The following is an 18,731-nucleotide window of genomic DNA, read 5'->3' as shown; positions in this document are numbered from 1 at the left end:
TTGTGTTCAACAGTTGAATATCCAAAGCAAAACCTCTCCTAGCTGTCCTAGTATATAGAAATAGGAGTTTTTCCAATTTTTGGCTGGAATGGTACGAGGATCATTTGAGTACAAGGAAGGTAACACACACAGGCAAATGTCTGATCAACTTATACCTTGTTTTCCTCCCTCTAGAAATGCTTCCTTCTAGCTCTCAGGGCCACTACCCTTGTGGGGAATATCAAGCTCCTCCACAAGGCTAAGCTAGGCCAAGCAGAGACAAGTGGACTAGGGGAAAAGGGCAGGCATATGGATTCTTCTTTATTGTAGATACTCTCTTTCTAGAGGCTTTAGTCTGCAGAGAGCCTTGGAGTACCTTTTAAAAAGGATTACCTACCTCTGAGGATGATAGATCCTCAAATATATACAATGAGAGGTTTATAACAATGGACTCTTGCTATACCTGACACAGCTCTACCCCTCCCACTAGAACTCTGAATTATTTTGCTGGAGGCTACAACATTCTGAGCAGTTTGTTGGGAGTTGACAGAGGTGGGGATAACTCACCCGGTACAAGCTTAGCAGAGCTGAGCCGCTGCAGCTTGTTGGGCTAGCCTTTGATGCAGACTGGTTGGACGGGTTCTGGATCCACAGAAGAACCGGTTTGACTGGCCTGTTATGCCAACATATTCTGGTTTGATTCCATGTTCCACAGACGGTAGAAACCTGCCCAGCCAGTTAAATGAAAGGCATATTAGGTTATCCATTGCACACTGTATATAGCTCAGATGCCACAGAACTCTTCCACACAGCAGTAGCGTCTAGCAAACTAGCATTGTCCAGAGTGGTGGCTTCCTCTGATTTACCGTTTAAGCGTATAGCTTCAGGGAGTGTCAGCAGTGAAGCACTTCTGCTTTTGACCAACAGCAGAGGTTTTCTAAATAAATTGAAGGGTAAGTTAATACATTTTTTTGTATTTCGCAATTTTTTATGCACTTTTGGAAGGTTCAATTAAGAAATGATGTTTAAGAAGTTATCTATTTTTAACATGACATATATTTACATTATGCCTTTTATGTAAAGCTGGTTAGATATTGTTTTATAATACTTGCATATATGTTCATTGATTTGTTTCGATAAAGGTTATTTGGTATATAGTACACTTTTGCTATATTTTATTGTAAGGTGGGCCTGGTTATAGTCATTAAGAAGCTGGGTTGAATAGTTTTGCTAAATATATTTCACCTATTAATGATTCATCTTAAACCATCTACTTTGATAATATACTATCATGTTTTACAGGCTGTTGTTATATAGCAAAAATTTTATATGGTAAATCTAATTGTGGATAAAATAATAATGGCCTTTTTAAGGCATAAAGAAAAGTAGTCTTGGCCTGCTTGGTGATCCTAAGTACATTAGGGGAACAATTCACAGCAAGAATTGAGGAGTGTGAAAAACAAAGATTGTGGAATCTGGTAACTGATTAACTATTGGAGCTCAAAAGTACTTGCTGAGCTGAATAGAAAGGAATGAAGACAGGTTTTGTCATGCCTATTAGGTCTGAAAAACTTTTTAGGTTAAAGAATATTTGGATTTTCTTTTCATTTATATTATATTTTAAAATAATTCTTTTTCTTCTCTCTTTCTTTGATCTAATTAATTTATTTTAGTAGCTTGTGTCATTTAAAATGAAAGTTACCAATCCCTGTAGATTTATTTTGGCATACCAAACTACCCCCTTAGTTATTAACATTAGACTGAAGTAAATGCACACATCTTCTGGGCATTCAGTTTAGCATAACAGCTGATATATGAATTTCCCTAGGAATTAAAATACCTTTTTAAATAGATTTATACTGAATGTTTTCCTGCCCAGAACTACCTGTAGGCCATCTTACTATGACTGCTTTGAACAGCAAGATTGATGCATCCTTTTCCTTGTCCCTAGAGTCCATGCTCAGACCCAAAGTCTATAAGTCTCTTTAGGATGTTGATGAAAAAAAAAATGTTCAGACGAGATTTCATTTTTTGCAGGGAAACCCTTTGGATACCTTTTAGTCCCACTCCAAGGCAATTCTGCATAAAACTTCTGATAATTTAGCTAAATTTCTAAAAAGCTGTGTAATGTTGAATCTGCAAAAGAAATGTGCTGATTCAGCAAATCAAAATTAATTTTATTCAGCATAAACTGTATTCTGACAATTTTGGGGGAATATGGATTGAAATTTTTAGTTGGTTGAATTTTTCTCTTTTCAATTAGTTTTCAGGCAAGATATAGACATGTCAATAGCATATACTTTAGTGTTTCTGATAAATATACTATATACAGTAATCTAGAAAATTTAAACCATACTGTTTAAAATACAGGGCTTACTGTTTAAAGATAAACTTAATTTGGGATTCTAATTTATTTATTGAGCATTTTTTATGTTTATGGTTTTGAGGAAAGCTGTTTAGGAACTAGATACATATTTCATATAAAATCTATGGGTAAAATTTCAAGCCTAACTACATTTTGGAGAGAGATTCTAGAGTTTTCATTTACTAGGATTTTCAGTTTCAAATATATAGAAGTCTTATTAAATATGACCTTTATGCATTTTCCATAAATTGATTCCTTTATAATATTGATACCTTGTGATGTTTAGATTAAAATTAAGGATATATGAATTTCAATCAAATTAGGAGTCAAGTGTGTTTGTACATGTGAATCTGTGTGTGTGCATATACAGCCCTATATTATCTCAGAGGCCAGGTAAAAAGGTGTTTTCTCATTTAATAATCTTTTTATTCTTTAAGTCTAGTGGGGGATGCATTCCTCTGTCTTTATTCCTAGCCACAGTTTCACACAATGACTCTTTTTGTCAACAATGCTAGCTTTCTTAACAACTGTAACCTCTTTCCTTCCTGAATATCTTCATGTATTTCCTACCAAAAGCACTTAGAATCGTGATATTTAACTAGAATGATTCTTGAATAAAAACTTATGAATCCAACTCCTCATGTTTGAGTTGAATGAAAAGCCCAAAAATGTAGTTATATCACTACTTTACAATCCAATGGTAGAGCTGGAACCAGAACATCCCAGTTGCCTGAATACAAACTCAGGCTAATATTTTTTCAGTACCCTACATCAACTCTCCTGAATACTACATGAAATCTATGTTTTCTAAAGGATTTGTAAAAAGATAAAATTGTGTCGTATAGTTATGTTAAGTTTTTACTGAACTAAGAAATTATTTGCTTTTATATTTTAATCTATACCATTATTGCCCCCAAACTTTTTTGGCAGAGTGGCTGAATTTATGGGTTGCCATTGGTAATGAAGGTGACTACCCCCTCAAACTCTAATCTCATAATGCCATCATGAAATTTTGTATCAAACTGATAAGAGTACTTTGCATTCCTTCATATTTTCCCAGATTTTCTGTGGACTCTGCTGTCATTTTCTGATGTAATATTGCTTTAAACTCACAACTGTTCATTTTCTTAGTATATATGTATGTATGTATTTTTGTATTGTTTTAGTCACTCATATGGATATAGTTTAAGATTTGCCAGAGAAGTTAGTACTTCTAAAATTTGGTTAGAACTGACAGGAAAATTTCAATAAGGTTATGGAGAACAGAATTTCAGGATTTAAAACCCATCTTAAAGGTGACAGAACCTGTTATTTAAGTGGTGAGCTCTTAATACAATGCTTTGCACACAAGTGTTCAAAAAATGCTTTAAATGTTTTTACCTTCAGGAATTCCAAGGAAGTGGCACTACAGAAAGCTTCAGAACCAAAAGCTTGACTATTTAAATTCAGATTCCTGGAACTAAATGTTAATTCTCCTAATCCCCTTATCTTTTCACAGGTAAAAGCCTACCTGAGGGATGCTTCTAAATTTGGTAAATTTAGTTAAGTCCATGTGGACTCTGGAAAATAATTACTTTCTTATCTTTACAATCAAGAGAAAAGGTAGTATATTGAAAAACATATGGGCTTTTGAGCCAAACTGAGATGGGTTTGAATACTGACTCTGCTACAAACTAGTTTACTTTGGGAATTACTTAATTCTCTGAGTTCTCTTTTCTCCATCTGTAAGTTAAGGAAACTAATATCATTCTCCAAGGGCTGTTGGAAGGATTAAATGACATATTGTGTGTAAAACACCTAGCACAGTTCCTAGAACACAGTAGGTGCAGCAAATGTCAATATACTTCCCACTCCTTTAGAATGTGTAATAAATTTCAACAAATAGCTTGAGTAAGAGAAGTCAAAGCTTAACTTAGAATATACATTTTATTTTTGTCAGAGAGATAAAAATTAAATCAGTAACTTGGAAAGCATTAAGATTTAATATTGGATAATATTTTAACCTTATTAAATTAAAAAGATTAGAAACCCATATAATCAAGTTCAATTAAAGAATCACTTCAAAGGAGGCTTTGTTAAATGTATTTTGAGAGCAATATACCAAGGTGATTAAAATGTTTAAACAGTTTAAAAAAATTCAAATTTCAATCATCTATACCAAAGGAAGGAACTGCGACATAGATAGGCCAAGTTATACCTTACTGTGCCTGATATCTGAGTTTTCAAAGGCATTTTATATCTATTATTTCATATGACATCAGATTAGTTGGCCAATGCTCTAAGGATTGTGCTCTTTCTACTACCAATTGAATTACTTCTTCAGGGCTCTAGAATGTGTTTTTTCCTACAAAATATTCTCTTCCAAATTAAATTTATTGTAGGTCAATATTAAATTATATTGCACTCTCTTGATAGTAAATAATGACAAGGAGAGTAAGTCCAAAATGTGTTGAATGTAAGAAGTAAGATTGAATAGGATTTAGCATTTTCTAAAAATAATATTGAATTAGCTCAGACTGATAAATTGATTAGGAGACAGAGGCAATGAGCAAAGTTCACAAGTGAGATATTTATGAAATGTATGCCATTGGTCAGGAGGTAGTTCAGAATAATGTGACAAAACATTCTAAGAGCTTGCCTAACTAAAGTTGGGTCAGTTGACACATCTTCCAATGTGTGAATTAAGAACAGGAAATAGTTTATAACCTGATATTAGAACCAAAAAATAGATCCACTTATAACACAAACTGATCTTACTGAGCTCTTGCAATCAACTTTAACTTCCTAAAAGATGTTTAACTGCTATCTATACAAATAAGCTTTATGCTGATACTGTAATTTGAAATGTATATTCACAGTAAACGAATTTTGTTTTTCTCAAAGTGAAAAGCTTGTATGTAAATGGCATACCTAAAGACAAAATACCACTTCACCAATTTAGCCTATTAATTATTCTTATTAAAACTATTTTATTAGATACTTAAGCAATTTAGCTTTATGTGACTAGTCATTAAATTAGTATTTAATTTGCATTTATTTTCATACATTTAGAGTAGATATTACAATAAACAACTGAAAAGAAGGCAGAGAGTAACATAAATTTAAAATATATTTTTAAAACATTTCTATATAAATAGATAATTTGGATAATTCAGGACCAACAACCAAACTTGCTATGCTTCAAAAACTAACCGGGAAATAGAAAATGTTATAGCTCATCGTGTTAAAGACATATAACCTTGAAAGTAATCAGAACACTATTATCTTAGAAGTTACATATTACCGACAAAGTGAAAATGTAACTTGCATAACAAATTTTTAGTTTCAAAGTTCTATTTTAAGTTTATTCCCTTAAAGGTTCTTTTTTTTTTTGAGGAAGATTAGCCCTGAGCTAACTACTGCCAATCCTCCTCTTCTTGCTGAGGAAGACTTGCCCTGAGCTAACATCCATGCTCATATTCCTCTACTTTATATGTGGGATGCCTACCGCAGCATGGCTTTTCCCAAGTGGTGCCATGTCCGCACTTGAGGTCTGAACCAGCGAACCCGGGGCTGCCAAGAAGCGGAACGTGGGCACTTAACTGCTGCGCCACCGGGCCAGCCCCTCCCTTAAAGGTTCTTTGCCTATCATTTTTGCAATGATTTGGATTAGGAACGAGAAACACTTCCTTCCAAGAGGAAAATGTTTTATTTATTTATTTTTATTTTGGTGAGGAAGATTGGCCCTGAGCTAACGTCTGTTGCCAATCTTCTTCTTTGTGCTTGAGGAAGACTGTTGCTGAGCTAACATCTGTGCCTTTCTCTATTTTATGTGGATGCTGCCACAGCATGGCTTGACAAGCAGTGCTAGGTCTGCGCCCGGGATGTGAACCTGTGAACCCCAGGGCATGCGCAAACTTAACCACTATGCCACTTGGGCTGGCCCCTAAAACATTTTAAATCTAATGAATTTCTGAATTTATCTTGAAACATTAAGAAATACAGATTGATAACTTTACATAGCTTGCAGTACAATATTTACGGACGTGGAGAAATACTATAGAATTCTGTGTTGAGGTCTTCTATAAAAAAATTACACTTAACGTATACAGGTCTAAATTTGGAGGGCAGGGGTCTACTAACTGAAAGTAGATGAAATACAGTCTGAGATGGAAGGATCATTCACATTTCTGAAAATATTAATATTGTAATCAATATTCAATAATATAATAAGAACTGAATGGTAAATACCATCTACATAGCATTTTAGTGAGCTGTTAAATGCCACTCTAGTCACTTTCCAAGCTATTGTACAACAAAATTTAAAACAAATACATGTTGCTCAGGAACAAGCATACTGTTTTTTAACTATAATATAGAACTAACCACTGGAACGTGGCTACAGGCCACTGGAACTGGGTTACACTGGAGCCTGGCTATACGCCATTCAGCAAGAAAAGTTGTTCAGTCCATTCCAGCATGACAATACCAGTCTTTTTTCCCACAGTTTTACTTGTTAAGATGTGTTTACTTCTTTGAGATGAATGACATGTTGTTCTAGTTCTACCAGTAAGTATAAATTAAACATGTCTAGCATAAATTAAATTCTTAGCAGTTCCTTGTTACCATTAACAAACCACATGTTAATACTAATGTTAAAGCCAAGTAAGCACTATCAAATCAAATTTCTAGAAAAGAAGAGCACGGTGATGCTGAAATTAAAATTGGGATATCTTTTTAATCTGAATTCCCTGGCTGTGGTTTGTTCACTTAGTTTATTAGAACATGTGATTAATGGTGCCATGATACTAATTCAGTTCCTGTGGAGTCAGTTAGCTTTAATTTATTTTGTAGTCACGGGTTATACCCAGCAGTATTACCACTGTAATAAAGCAGCAATGTTTCTCGAAGTGTGGTCTGTGGACCATCTCATTCACCTGGGGTATGCCTACCAAAAATGCATATTGCTGACCTCCATTCTAGACATACCACGTTAGAATCTCTAGTGGGTAGATACTATGAATCTACATATTTATATATTTTCTAGATTATTCTAATGTCTAATAAAGTTTGAGAAGCAGCAAGAAAAGGTTCTCTTGCTTATAAGAGAACCATTATCACTATCAAAAAATAGCCTCAAATGCACATGGTTCAACCAATCTTGGGTCAGCATTAACATCCTTACAAATTACTGCATACAATTAATTTGACTGTCCCATCCATGAATGCCAACCTTCAAAAGTTAAATTTTCCATTAATAACTTTAAAATAGTGAAATGAAAATCTTACGTTTAACCTTTATCTCTTAAGTTGGGTTCTCTGTGGAAAGTAGAGCCTGTGTCCTCCAGATTATGCGTAAGTTCTTTATTTGGGAATTCATCCTAGGAACAGGAGTGGGGAATTAGGAGAAGAAAATGGAAAGGGAGGGAAAGCCAATACAAGAGTGCATCCTGGAGCTCATCCCCCACTATGGGCAAAGTCGGCTCAATCCCAGTATCTTCTTAGGAGTCAGCAAGCTCCTTCAGAATTGCCTGCGAGATGTGAGAGGAGCACTCATTCACCAGTTCTGCCTTTCGTCATTTACGGGTTGCCTCATAGGTTGTGAATTTCCTCACACTTTCAGGTTGTGCTCCTGTTTCCAAAGGTTGTAGAGAAGCTCCCAGGTCAGAAAGTCAAGTGAGGGGCTGTCAGGTTTCACCTGCATGAATCTGGCTGTCACTGCAAAGGCTGGAGCAAGCGGGGCCCAAGAGGTATCCAGTAGATCACTATTAGAGGACAAACATGGTGAAACTGCTTTTTCCTTAGTTTACCAACATAATTTTAAGTAATATATTATACAACTAAAATGGATTTTCTGAGAAATGAGTACAGCAATTTCAAACAGAAAGTGAGGAACTTTAGCCTATTTTTGTCTGATGTATTTGATCCATTCCCACAAAACCTGAGAGGCACTGACACTTGATCTTCTGTGAGAAAGGTATTTTCTAATAAACTACATTTCATTTCCTGAATTTGGTTGCCAATTTTTAAAGGGCCAAACAGCAGCAAAATGAACAGTTAGTGTGTATTCTGTAAATACTTTTATTTACAGCACTGATCCAAAGACTTTATTGTTCAAGTTTACATTGGTAAAATTATAGTAAAAAGAGACTGAATACTTTGAACCCTCAAGTAACACTTCTCACTATAGTGAAACACAGAATTTTGAATAGTACAAGTTTGTCTTGGACTGTGTCCAAGGGGGTCTAGTTACAAGAACTAATTCATTATAACATATAATGTGATCCTGGAGCAGCTCTGAAGAATATGTTAGATGGAGGCTCTAGTCAAGTAGATTAAAAATAGAATAGCCACTTCTGTGCTTTAATTAAGTAAATATCATATTTGTTTGCATAATGATAGAAACTTAGTTTAGAGAAAACAAGGAAAAAATAGGTACAAATTACAAAATCTGATTAAAAATATATCATCTTTTCATTTAACTTGAATTATATTAGAATAATTATCTGAGTTTAAAAAGCAACTCTTAGAAGGAGGTTAAATTAGCTAATGAATTGATAAGGATGAAATAGGGAAATTGGATTAAAGAGGGCTTAAAAATAAAAAAAAGTGGGGACACACACTGCTGAACAAAGCCCAATAATAATAGATCCTATTTTCAAAAGGAGTTATCAAATATACTCAGATCTTCACTAAACTAGTGCAGATCACAATCAACTTGATACCAACACTCCCTTTCTTGGACTTGAAGCTGAGTAGATCATAAATCTCTGTTAAATAAATTTCTTACAACCACCAATTTCTAAAATAAATGAAAAAATAAGTTTGTTCTTTCTATACAATTCTGTAGTTGGGCTAGAGGATTTGTAAAGCCCCTTGGAATGTTACAGAAATAACAACAATATAATGCTATTACCTGACATTTTAAATTTATGTCAATCAAATAAGATACGTAAAAGAACTTAACAAATTGTAATTTAATCCCTTCTATAATTATAAATCTCAATTCAACAATTAGCAATTCAACAATTTCATTACAATTATTAACTTTAGCAATTGAAGAGATCTCTCTGATTAGCTGTAGCTCTTAAATCTATTTACTATTAACAAGTTTCTTATACTATTTGAATATATATCTAATCATTCAGTCCTATCAACAATCGTGTGAAATACCCAAGGTATATATTATTATCTTCATATCACTGATAAACAACTGAGGCACAAAGAAGTTGAATTACTTACTCAACAGGATTATAATTAAAAATTAGAATTCATTTAACAAATTAGGTAGAGCTGCTACTGATTTCCCACTATCAACCTATACAGATACATTACTATATACCTACGGTGTCCAGAATTCACAGTGATTCCCCCCAGCAGAACCTTTGCACATGCCTGGAAAGGCTTCTACTTTTTTGCTCCCAATAGGCAAGCTGCTTCAAACTTCTATGAAGTCTTCTTCAAAAAATTTCACATATATTATTTCATTCTGACAGCAACCCTGGGCACAGTAAGTATGAGTATTCTCATTTTTCAGTTGGGAAAATAAGACTTGTCTAGGAATCATGCAGATAATCAGAGACAGGGCCAGAGCTTAAACCCTGGCCCTGGCTCCCAGTTTAAGACCTGTGTAGTACCACAGGCTGGGAATATGGCTATATGCCATCAATGATTATATAAGATGGCCACAATCTTTTGGAGCACTACCTTCTCTGGTCCTTTCTGAGATTACAATATAATGCAAGGCCCTTCAATATATTTAGTTTTAAACTTACATTAAGAATCTACCATTCTGAGAAAACAAGTATAACACTTTTGCTAGCTCCATTAGAAGTTAATTTATATTCATCTCTCAAATGTCTACACCTATTGTAAGGCAAGTAAAAGAGCATATGTGCCATAATAACTAAGAAATACAATTATTAATGCAAAAAGGTTGAAAAAATGAACTGAGACTGGTCCATATAATAGGCACTTCACTCCAACGCTGACAGAGGGAGCCCAGTTTATTTTCCTCTTCTCAATTGTGAGACTTAAATCGCTGTCAAATTTAAAAGTCCTTTTAGTAACCTCATATAATGTAAAGCTTTCTGAAGTAAATAGGAAAATGTACTGGGACTACAAATTCGCCTTTAGGTAATAACTTTTTATCAAAATTCAGAAACTTTGGTTATTTTATCAAAAACATTTTTTAAATTAAAAATAAAGCATAGAATAAGTTTTATATAGTCTATTATTCAAAAATAGCATGTTATAAAATAGCATGGTGTACTGAAAAGAGCATAGATATAGGATTTATAACCAGGAGACCAAGTTTGGAGTCTTCGGTCAACTTACCTACTAGTTTGTACATATAATGCGAGTCAGACCACCTAATTTCTTACCCTCTGTGAAAAGATGAAAAGTGTACCTGTTATACCTTCATGACAGTTACTTCTACGTTGAAATAGAGAATACTTACATCCAAAGAAGGAAAAGTACTTTGTATCTTACCATTGCTAATTGTTCTTGAATCCATTTTCTATTAATATTAAATCAGTTCTCGACTCATAGGAATTTTAGAGAACAATTTACCAAAAAATGCAGTTCTTTTATGACTTATCTATACCACAATATTCTTTAAAAATAGTTTAGATAGGGCTGTACATAGCTGAGGAGGAAATATTCCTGAGTACAAAAGGTCATTGAAATCTTCCCTTTTTGGAGCTGGCCCTGTGGCCTAGTGGTTAAGTTTGGCATTCGGCATGTTCCACTTTGGTGGCCCAGGTTTGGTTCCAGGGTGCGGACCTACACCACATCCTTTCTTATTAGTTTACATTTCAAATTCCTTAAAGCCTCTGACTATATGATTTTATCATCCAAATCAGGACATTTTTGAGAGGAAATAGGAGCACTATTAATAATTAAGCCAGAATAATAGATGTTAACCAGAACTGTTGCTGGTAGGCCAGGGCATAGGGTCACTTTATACAAGAAGTGTACTAGATTTGAGAAGAGGAAGTCTATCTGTGTCAGTTTTAGTATCCTAAATAGTTCACAAAAACAAATTGTCACCAATGCTTCAGTTAATAGAATCCAAGCGTCAGTGACTTGTTCCTACAATTAACCCTTCATAATATTTTCCATTTACATTACTGTAAATAAATATTGTTCCCACAGCTTCCATCATGGTGGCACTATACATACGTACATAGGACAATGAAGTATATACTATATTTACTGGATAAAAAGGTAAAGATTAGTTTTTCAAGACTCCCAAAACAAAATCCACTTTTCTACTCTACAGTCTTAGTGATCACTCTTAAATTCTTTTATCATCTCTACAGCAGTTAAGCTAAGAGGTTCTTATAAACGCCAGTAAAAGACAAGGCATAAGGCCCTAACTATCTAGCAAAATTCCTTCATAAACCTATGTGCATAGGTAAGAAATACTGCCTAAGCAGCCAATGTACTATAAATGATTGACCTGGAAGAAAAAGATGCCCCTTTCCATCAATAATAAATCATTTTGCAATAACAGATTATTAACATTCTTGATCAGCCCACCATCATTTAAACCTAGTCAACTAGGCAAGTATATGGTAACTAGATAGGAATCTTTATCAAGCATAAACAGAGAGTTCCTAAATTGGGCAAATTATATATCTAATAAAACTTTGCCCATTACTGACGTGAAATGAAGTAGCTAAGTGAATGATATTTAAACACACAAACAAAAAACTACTTTAATAGTTTATAAAGGGAAATGAAGAAGGTATATGCAGCCATAGTAAAAATTAAAATAAAGCTTCTTTATCTAAATTGGAAGTTGGCCAGACTATACGAGGCTAATTTTTCTAATTGAAAAACAATGCATAATCTTTAATGTCTGTTATAAGCACTTTAATGACCACCTAAGACTGTCAAAATAAAAACTGATATGACACCCTCCATGAATATTAAATATATCTTTTAAAGCAATTATAAAACTGCTCAACATAACTGGAATCTTGGCATCATCAACTCATACCATAAACAAAACATTTTGGCACTTGGGGCAAGATCACTAACTGATGTATATTCCTGCCCCCAAACAACACTTACTAATTACTGTAAACAACTTAAAAAATTAAATCAAGTGTTCAAGTTGACATAAATGTTGACAGTTGACACAATTTTCTTTTGTGTTAAAGTTTCTCCTCCCTCTTATCTCTCAAACAGCCTTTTGTCTTATTCTTAAAATAGTTCTGACTGTAAGTATACAGCTCATGCCAGTTTACTAGTATTGTGTGTTAATATTAGAGGTGCCGGATAATACTGTGTAAATAATCATAATGAGCCTAATCATTTACTTTTAAATTTTTGCCTGGGGATAGAGGCCCTCAGTCTGGTGGGGAGGGCAATGGGTTGATGTGGGGAGTGGGAGAGAGGTGGGAAATGCACAGCACAAAGCAGAAATAGCCTTAGATGAGGAATCAGATTTCCGTGTCCTAGTCCCAGCTCCATCCTGGTTCTTCAGGTAAATCATGTAACCTCATTTGTTCATTCAACACTCATTGTTCATTATATATGCTAGGCCTGTGCTGTCCAATACAGTAGCCACTAGCCACATGTGGCTTTGAGCACCTAAAATGGAGTTAATCCAAATTTTGAGATATGCTGTAAAGGTAAAATACACATCAGATTTTGAAGACTCAGTATGAAGAAAAAGAACAGTAAGAAGTCTCATTAGTAAATTTTTATATTGATTACATGTTGAAATGATAATATTTTATATAAATTGGGTTAAATAAAATGTATTAAATTTATTTCACCTGTTTCTTTTTACTTTTTTTTTTTAAGATTTTATTTTATTTCCTTTTTTCTCCCCAAAGCCACCAGTACATAGTTGTATATTCTTTGTTGTGGGTCCTTCTAGTTGTGGTATGTGGGACGCTGCCTCAGCGTGGTCTGATGAGCAGTGCCATGTCCGCGCCCAGGATTCGAACCAACGAAACACTGGGTCGCCTGCAGCGGAGCGCGCGAACTTAACCACTCGGCCACGGGGCCAGCCCCTCTTTTTACTTTTTTAATGTGGCTACTAGAAAATTTTAAATTATATATGTGGCTTTATTGGATACTGCTGTGCTAAGACTCTGTAGTAAGAACTTGAAATACTGGGAAGAATAAAGACAGCACAATCTCTGCTTTCAAGGAAGCCCCCACAGCCTAGTTCAGGAAGATAAAAGATATAAAAATAATTACAATATAATGGTGTTAAATGCAGTGATAAAGATACATATAAACGGGTATGGGAGAATGGGGAGTGCTATTTGCGGAAGAGGGTAGGAAGGAGGGGTGAAGAGAGACTGTTAGGTCAGTCTCCTGGAAGCAGCACTACCTCAGCTGAGTCTTAAAGGATAAGCAAAAAGGTGAAATATAAAGGATCTGGGTGGAGGTAATTCCAAGAGAAGAGAACTGAATGAGCCAATACAAAGAAATAGCAAAGGGGAGGAGGGAGGAACAAAATCCTGTTTTAGAGGGAAAGGGTGAGGTGGAGGGTTGAGAGTGTGCAAGGCTAAGAAGGGCTTCAGTGACACTTTAAAGGGACTGAATTTTAACCTTCAGGCAATGGAGAGCCACAGAAGAGTTTTAAGCAAGGGTGTGTCAGGATCAGAAGTAATGGTTTAGAACTCTGGCAGCTGTGCGGCAACTGTATTACAGTGAGCAAGACAGGAAGCAAGGAGGCTGGAGTCTAGGTAAGAAATATCAGGGCTTAAACTAGGGCAATAAGAGGGAGGATGGAAAGAAAAGCTCTGATTCAAAACCTAGCTTAGGAAGTAACATCAGTAGAATACAGTGGCTGACTTGTCCTGACTCCAAGGAAAGGAGTTTGATTTTATTCTATTAGGTGATGGGAAGACCCTGGAACGTTTTGAGCAGGGGAACATCATGTTCTGATTTAGGTTTTAAAGGATCACTTTGGCTGCTTTTGGAGAATACACTGTAAGGGGAAAAGAGCAGAAGTAGAAAGATTATTTTTTAAAAAAACAAAAACGGAGGCTATTGCTGCAGAAGAGATTTGAGATGACGATGGCTTGGCCCAGTATGGATGCACAAGAGGTGGTAAGAAGCAACTGGAGTCGGGTTGCCTTTTTACCTGCAAAATGGTATTGCCTCATTCACAGGGTTGAGAAAGGAAAAGGGAAGTTCAGGAAGATCACACCTGTTGAGCCCAATTGTCTTGTTTAACCAGGAGGCTGGGGTGTCTGCTGAGAGTAAGAATACTATATGGAAGCTTGAGGAAAACAGTGAAGGTTTAGAAGACAGCAAAGGAAACAGAAGGAGCTGAGCAAAGGCTATTTTAAGGATTAATCAATGCCCTACATGAGGTGTGAACTCATGTAATTTTAGTAGTATCAGTCTAACCTGTTATGTGATTATTCTCTTCACAACCCTCAGCTATCTGGCTGTAGAAGTTAAGCAGACTGCAGAATCAACAAAGAGTTTCAGTTGCAAAATGACTTGAGTTAGATGATTTTAAAATCTACATAGTTCCAAAATTCTACAGTTCTAAGAATCATAGAGTTTTTACGGCTACCTCACAATTTTCTTACTGTGGTTAGAAGTCCATAATGTAAAATTTACCACTTTAACCATTTCACCACACAATTTTTAAATTGAGCATCCTAACCAGGGGCCTCCAGCGGGTTATAGGTATGCTGCAACATCCAAATTCCAGCCCTCAAGGTGGCAGCGCTGGGCATGGGGTGGTTGGAGTCAACTTCTGTTGCCTCTGGATGGAAGCAGCCTCATCTTTTTATCACAATATGTAATATGAGTATTCATTTTCTAAGTATTGAACTTTGGGAAGCATTGTTCTAAGCCATAAAATAGGAGAAACCGAGTATTATGAAGAGTTCAAAATAGCTGCTTCTCTTTTCTCACCAATCTTTGGGACACCATAATTCATTCCACCACAAGGGGTTTAAAGCTCCTTAATGTGGGCAAATATCTATGAGTATGCCCATTATTAACACTGTGAAAGTGACCATGATAAAATCTCATAAATAGAATCTAAGAATTTGGAATGGATTCAAAGATTTTCTCCACTTACATAAAAAATAGGAATTCCTCAAGGGATGCCCAATTCATTCATTTATCCACAGAGTACTGACTCTATGGCAGGCACTGGGTTAATTTCTGGAGATAAAAAGTTAAACAAAACATGATTTTGACCTCAAAAAACACAGTCTACTGGGAAGACCAAATTAATTAAATAAATAATCAAAACTGTAATAGTGTAAGACGGGAAGGCATACAGTGCTATAAGAGGATCTGATAGAAGAGTATTAAAACAAGATAAAAAGATCAGTAAACAGCTAGGCAAATAGTGGGGCGTAAGTTTGGTTGAGAGCGCCAGAGGCAACAGCATCTAAAGGCCAAGGAGACACTGATATGCCAGTGAGGCCAGAGGGCAGAAGACCTTTGGAAAGGAACCTGGAAAGGTAGCAGAGGTCGTTCAAAGGGGCTTTCTTCAAACAGTCGGTAAGCCGCTGAAGGGGTTTAAGCGGCATAGCTGTGGGGTGGCTGCATATGGAAAGCAGACCAGGTGAGACAACGGTATCTTGCAATATGGTGGTAGCGATGGGAGAAGGGGATGGATTTGGGAGATATTTGGCAAGTAAAACTGACAGGACTTGGCGATAGACTGGCTGTGGGGGCCAAGGCGGAAGAAGGTGCCAAAGCTGATTCTTTGGATTCTGACTTGCATAAAGGGATCGGACAGCCCAGCCGTTGGCGGAGGCAGAGGAACAGGTTAGGTCATTCTGTTCTGCTAGTTTTCCTTTGCACCGCAGGCACGCTGTTCTTTCAATTTTCTGTTAAATGACAAACTGATTACAGGTTCTTGCCATTTATAACGAAACTCTCCATTTCTATTCTAAACATTTATACAAGCAACTATGCCTCATACGTCGTATTAAAAACGGCATAGTCAATTTTTCACCCATTTTCTTTGAAAAGGTTATGAATTAAATCTCCTCAAATTTGGAAGTGAACGACAGTAGCTACCCCAGGGTAATGGGTCCCGCAGCCCTCTTCTTTCAGGCACCGACGTCCCCGCGGCATGGCCAGAACCCACAGAAACAGCCCGTTCCGTCCAATCACAGGGTAAGCGGCCACTCAGCCCTCAGGATCGGAAACGAGGGGGAAATTACCTTTACATTTTGTATTTACGATTTTCTGAACACTACTTAACTGTTCAAAGTTCATAATCTCATCGTCTGCCTTCCTCTCAGGTCTCATTAGTGTTACAGAAAAGTACTGAACCATGGAACCCACTGCATATATTCTGGTTCTAGCCTATTCAGTTTCTTTTCTTCAACTTCATTTGTAGAATTTATAATGCTAAAACGCTTCCTTTGGAAATCAAGATAAACAAGAAAACGTACTAACACTCTGAATGTTAGAAAGAAACAGCCACAGAAAAGGCTGACTTAAAAAATATCACCTAACAGCGTGTTATTGCAACCAGTAATGCTGGCGCTTCTGATCGCTTCTCATTGCAGGTTCGCCAGAAACCTGCCCTTTAACCCCAGCCAAGAGCGCGCCGCCGGGCGTGCGGCCGCCCCTCCCCGCGCCCTCAGGCCGCCGCCTCAGCCGCAGGGAACAGCTCCGAGGCCGGACACCACGTCAGGCCGCCGACGGCCGGCCCCTCAGCGCGTTCGCACTGTCCGCGCGCGGCCGTCCAGGCGCACCGCCCGCCGCCCAGCTGCGGAGTCACACGCGGGGACCTCCCCCCGGCGCCCCGCCCCCGAAGCTCGCACACAGCACCCCCGGCCGCTCTCCGGGGCAGCTCCACAGCCCCGCGCCGGCCGCCCTGCCCGGTGACCACCCCGCGCGGGGGGAAGCCTCGTCCGCCCCGTTCCTCCTCCAGGTCACAGGGGCGCCGTCCGCCCCCGGCGGGAGGAAGGGGCGTGACGTCGCCAGAACTCCCGAGTGACGTCACGCGGGCGCGGGCGGGGCGGGCCGGTAGCCTCCGAGCCCGGCCGGCAGCCCTCGGCCCTGCCCCGCCCGCGGAAAGCGCGGGCTGCCCCGAGGGGCCGGCGTTCCCGCCGGGGGTTTGCAGGCTGCGAGGGCAAGAGGAGGAAAGCGAGCGGCCGTTTCTGCGCAGCCCCAGAGTGCGCCGCCTCTCCCCGGGGCTCTTGGGAATCTCGAGGCAATCCTGGAAGGCGTGAGTAAGGACTCTTCTTCCCCCGACCCTGAGCGCCCGGTCGTGACGGCAGCTTCCGGTCTGGAGCTGCGCGCTGACCGGCAGCGTCGGGCCCCCGGGTGGTGTGGCGTGCGGTTCTGGGGCTGAGTCTGAGGAGGTAGGCTGGGGCCGGGCCAGACGCGGCTGCAGGCGGACGGCAGGGAGGGCGAGCGCGCGCTCCGGGCCGCGCGCTGCTCCTCGTCTCCCGCGCGGGCTGAGGACCTGCCTCCCGCGCCGCGCCCCCCGCGCATGCGCCGCCGTGCTGCTCGCCTTGGGAGCGTGCGGGAGAGTGCGGCCGCCGAGCCCGCGGGTGGCCGAAGGTCCTGAGAGGGGTCTCTGGCCTGCTGCCTTGCTCGTAGCGGGCCTGCTCTAATTCCCTGCACAGTTTAGGGCCCCTGAGTGACTCGAGGCGCGGCTCTTGCCTTCCCTGTATGACAAGGCGCGTGATGTGACAGGAGAGAAGGCTTTTGCGAGCACCTTCAGTGTGATGTTTGCACTGCTACCGGAGGCGCAGAAATGCGTGACACTACTGCAGCACTTTGAGCCCAGAATGCCACCTGGCAGGCAAGGTGCACGCTGAGAAATTAAAGCTCAGTGTCGTGCAGCGAATAACGGTTCTCTGCCAAGACACAAGCCAACAGAAAGTGCCGGGCGTGCAGATAGGTTGGACAGGGATTTATAAGACAGAATTTGCAAGTTTAATGTTAATAAACTGTTTCATGTGGGAAAACACAACTTTTTATGCAATCTCCGAATATAGATACATTTCTTGACGCTTATTTTACACTGTTGGTTTTAAACTGTTTAATACTATGCAATTTTACATTATTTTTTCAAGTAATTAAAAGTTTATTTTAAAGTATTTACTTAATAGAAATAGCTAATTTTGGGGGGAGCTACTTAAAAGTTTTTGTAGTTAGTTGGCATTGCAACTTGAGTTCCAGCAGTGACATAGCCGGTCCTAGCAGTGTTAATCTCTTCAGCCTGTTTCTCCAACTCTAAAATGAAATTAATAATAGTAGCTGTTTTATAGAGTTTTTCTGAAGATTAAGAAAATGATTACAAAAAGCTGATCCCTGGTAGGTAGAGCACACTTAATAAATGGTGGTTTTATTGACAATAATGTAGGCCTGTTGATTAATCTCTTAAAGTTAAATAGTAGGATACAAGCCTCTTTGGAAATAAAGCTGTAGTGAT

The 18,731-nt window shown here is 38.3% G+C and overlaps 1 protein-coding gene and 1 long non-coding RNA gene across 19 annotated transcripts in view; one reads left to right on the top strand and one right to left on the bottom strand.

The window, feature by feature from the left end:
• Positions 1 to 580: 580 nt before the first annotated feature.
• Positions 581 to 8,078, bottom strand: LOC139084812 (uncharacterized). Its single transcript, XR_011542589.1, has 3 exons — positions 7,939 to 8,078; positions 7,613 to 7,704; positions 581 to 705 (listed from the first exon to the last, which is right to left on the bottom strand). It is a non-coding gene; the product is annotated as an uncharacterized lncRNA (long non-coding RNA).
• RBBP8 (RB binding protein 8, endonuclease) overlaps positions 693 to 18,731 on the top strand; it is a 103,656-nt gene continuing 85,617 nt past the window's right edge. For 5 of the 18 annotated variants that reach the window (XM_070629697.1, XM_070629694.1, XM_070629696.1 and 2 more), the window contains exon 1: positions 17,378 to 17,516. The gene's annotated coding sequence lies outside the window, so the exon portion shown is untranslated. Of the gene's footprint in view, positions 933 to 17,286; positions 17,653 to 18,731 lie in introns of those variants that run through there. The other 13 variants (XM_008523296.2, XM_008523295.2, XM_008523294.2 and 10 more) reach the window with 8 other exon arrangements.

This window comes from Equus przewalskii, chromosome 7 (assembly GCF_037783145.1).
Source record: "Equus przewalskii isolate Varuska chromosome 7, EquPr2, whole genome shotgun sequence".
In the NCBI taxonomy this organism is placed as follows: Eukaryota; Metazoa; Chordata; class Mammalia; order Perissodactyla; family Equidae; genus Equus; species Equus przewalskii.
The sequence above is the reverse complement of the archived record's forward strand: the minus strand, read 5'-3'. Positions and strand labels throughout refer to the sequence as shown.